Consider the following 3,762-nt stretch of genomic DNA (forward strand, 5'->3'; position numbering starts at 1 on the left):
ATTGCAACCCTTTAAACTCAGCTTGCCTAAAAAAAAATTTCTAACAGTATGAACAGAAATTAATTGTGAAATTACAAAGTCTCCATTGGTGATTAAGCTCCAGGGGACAAAGCAGATTTTGTGTATATTTTCTTTGCTATATCATATTGCTGTCCATTATATAATTGCTTTTGCAGGTACATTTCTTTTTTTTTTTTTTAAAGATTTTTTATTTATTTATGTGACAGAGATACAGCCAGCGAGAGAGGGAACACAGCAGGGGAGTGGGAGAGGAAGAAGCAGGCTCCCAGCGGAGGAGCCCGATGTGGGACTCGATCCCCGAACGCTGGGATCACGCCCTGAGCTGAAGGCAGACGCTTAACGACTGCGCTACCCAGGCGCCCCTGCAGGTACATTTCTTCATTGATCCTTTAGGTAGTTTAAAATGCTGAACTTGGGAAAAATGTGATTTGAAAGTACAGTGGGATCTCTGACACAAACGTCTATTAGAGGTGACTGGCACATCGTATTTGTCCCAAAACTCCATTAGAGAAGATGGTATAGACCAGGGAAAAATTGAAAGGAGTAATAGAAGGAGCATAGCGGTGTGCTGTAAGTTTTTGGATATCTGAAGATGGAAGAAAAACATTGAGTTGACATTCACCTGATTTCTTCCAAGTACTAATGGATAGGAAGTCAACATATTGTAAACTATTTTTCTTCCTAGCTTGTGACATTTTAGGTAACTGTATTTAATGAAAAACTCTCACCTCTTAGTCTTGATTCAAGCTAGTCACTCAGTCTCCAAAGTTTAAATGATATGTGACTCATTCCAATCCTTCTTTTTAAGATCCAGTTAGTCACCAAATTCTATGGAGTTTTCTTTCAAGATACCTCTTATCCAAGTTCTTTTCACTTTATTTTCATTGTCAACATCCTAATCCACACTTTCACCACCTCACTCAGAGATGAATCAAAGAGCTTCCTACGTGTTCTAACTTGTCTCCTCCATCTGCTCCATCCTACATACAAATGACAGATGAACCTTGCTTAAATCTTCTTTAAAGAAATTATATCATTATCTACTCATCCCTCACAATGAATTTCAACAGTACATCCTGTAATGTTTCTCTTTCTCTATCCAAACAACCACATATCTTATGATATCTCAAATATAGCTTTAGCTTAAATTATATCAGCCTCTACACCACACCACTGTGATGTGGTGTCTTGAAATTTATTATTTAACTCTATCTATATTTGTAAAATTTACATATATTAATCCCCTTCTGCTTATGAATCATTTGCATAAGGCTATATCTTTGACTTCCTCTGTTTTGCGTGATTTTTTCTTGGAAATGAAGTTTGGAATTGTCTACCGTGAGTGCACAGAAACAGCTTTGGCCTTGTCCTTGTGTTCTTTTTCCCTATTTCCCTATACTAATCCTTTTATCTTTTCTTCTCCTTTCTTTCTCTGTTTGTGCAAAATCATAATTTTTCTGTAAGTCATTTGATAAAGTTGTAGTTTCTAAGTGGGAGGTTGTACTTGCTGACCTCAGAGATTTAATACGAGAAAGGAATACCCTGTGGAAAGAGGACATATAAACCTGCTCTGTCTCAAAAACATTTTCTGTGTTGCATTTTCTTATTCTTCCTATGACACATCCCTGTAGAGAATATAAAGTAAGATCAAAAGTATTATCTGCCCTTAGTGTTAAGGCATGGTCAGAGCTCTAATCCTTGGGTGTGTTTATTCTCTGTTCTTTTCATTCATAGATGCTTACGTTTAGTTGCATACTAGGATCTATGTTAGGCAATGACATGACCAGTGTGCATTGATAAATATAAATTCCAGTGTTTCACCTTTGAACGTTGTCAACTACCTGAGCAATTGAGCAAAAAAATTTATCCCTGACAGGATAATAATAAAATGAGTAAATAAATTTGGATTAAGTAGAAAGAGTATGCATTAACTGACCACCTAATGCCTAATTGAGAAAATACCTTTGTGTGTATTCTTAAAAAAAAAAAAGGTGGGGGGAATCTACAAAATATTTCTTTGAATTGACTTGATTTTGGGGAAAAAAAAACCAGCCACCACCAAATAACAATGATAACTCTAAACTCTATTTCTCTGAGATAATTTTCAATCATTATTTCTACATATGAAAATCAGTCCAAAATGAGTATTTTTTATTGTGTAGCCTTAAAAACTTAAAGAACTATTATAAAAACCTTAAAGAGATACGTAAGAGATCATCTTAAAACTAGACCATGCTTTACAAATCTATGCTTATATTTAAATTTTTTAATGTATGTATGTAATTTGCTTAATAGCAAAAAAATGGAAATACTTTATGATATTGACAAAATGTCAAAAACATTGATAACGATGATAACATTTCTATTACAGTGAGAAAGTTGACCCTGCTTCTAAGGCCCAATCTTCTATTGCTTCCTAAACTCTGCATAACACTAGTCTTTTCAGGAAATTTGTCCCAGCAGTAATGTTTCCCTTTCCCTATATCACCATGTTTTTCCCTTCCTATTGATCATTTTATGTTTGAAAATTTACCACTAAACACAAATGACACCTTCTGTGATCCTACATTCCAACCAAGCTACTTTACATTTTTCTGCCTTCCTTGATAGTACAACTTTATGAAAGTGATAGTTTCTGAAAAAGATGTATTACTAATAATACATCATCTTGTGTTCTCTCTTCTACTCACTGGTATCTGACCTGTCTCCCATGACTTCATAGAAAAGTCTTCTTCTTATGAACACTAGTGATCTTCATTTTGCCAAATGTTATATTCAATTCTTTGTTCTCATTTTATTTGACCTGTCGGAAACATTCAGCAAGGTTGACATCCTGCTTCATACGCTCTCTTGCCTTGGTTTTCGTAACACAATCATGATTCCTCCTGTCTCACTTGCTGCTCCGTCTGTCTTCTTGGCTTGTTTCTGTTCCTGTGGTTGTTCTCTAAATCTTGGAGGCCCCCAGTCATTTTTTTGCCATGGTCTCATTTCTGGCTATACATTGCCTTCTTGATGTTCTAATTTAGTCTTATGACTTCATGAGAACCTGACATGTTTCTGACTCCCAATTTCACAGTTTCAGTCCCATCTCTCATGATTCACCTGCCTACTAGGTTATCTCCACTGGATATCTGCTAAGTTTCTCAAACTTATTATGTTCCAAAGAAACCTCTGATTCCTTCTTCTCCCACACCCCATTTCTTCTTCTTTTTTTTATTACTGAAGTACAGTTGACATATAATTTTCTATTACTTTCAGGTGTACATCATAATGATGTGATATCCCACACCCGATTTCTGAATGTCTCCTTTCTCTGCATCTCAGTAAATGCCATAGCCATATCTGCCTCCCCCAAAACTGGTCAGGTCAGAATTTCAGAAGTCATTCTTATTCCTCTCCTTGCTTCCCCCTCACTCACAATTCATCATCAAGTCCTGTTGGCTCTACTTGCAAATATATCTTGAATTTATCTATTTTTTATCATCTTCACTATTACTACTCTAAGTGCTTATCTTCTCTTTCCTAACCATTGTAAGTGGCCCCAAATGGTCTTTCGTTATGCTTTCTTTTTTGTGTTCCACCAAGGTCTATTACCTTCAAAGTAACTTTTTTATTTTTAAATAATGGGTCAAATTATATATTTCCCCTGCTTGAGACTCTCCAATGGCTTCCACTACACATACATTAAATGTCTTAAAATTTATGGTAAAGTCTTTCCTGGTTTGACCTGCTTTTATACTT

Source organism: Ursus maritimus, unplaced genomic scaffold (assembly GCF_017311325.1).
Source record: "Ursus maritimus isolate PB19 unplaced genomic scaffold, ASM1731132v1 scaffold_8, whole genome shotgun sequence".
Lineage (NCBI taxonomy): Eukaryota > Metazoa > Chordata > Mammalia > Carnivora > Ursidae > Ursus > Ursus maritimus.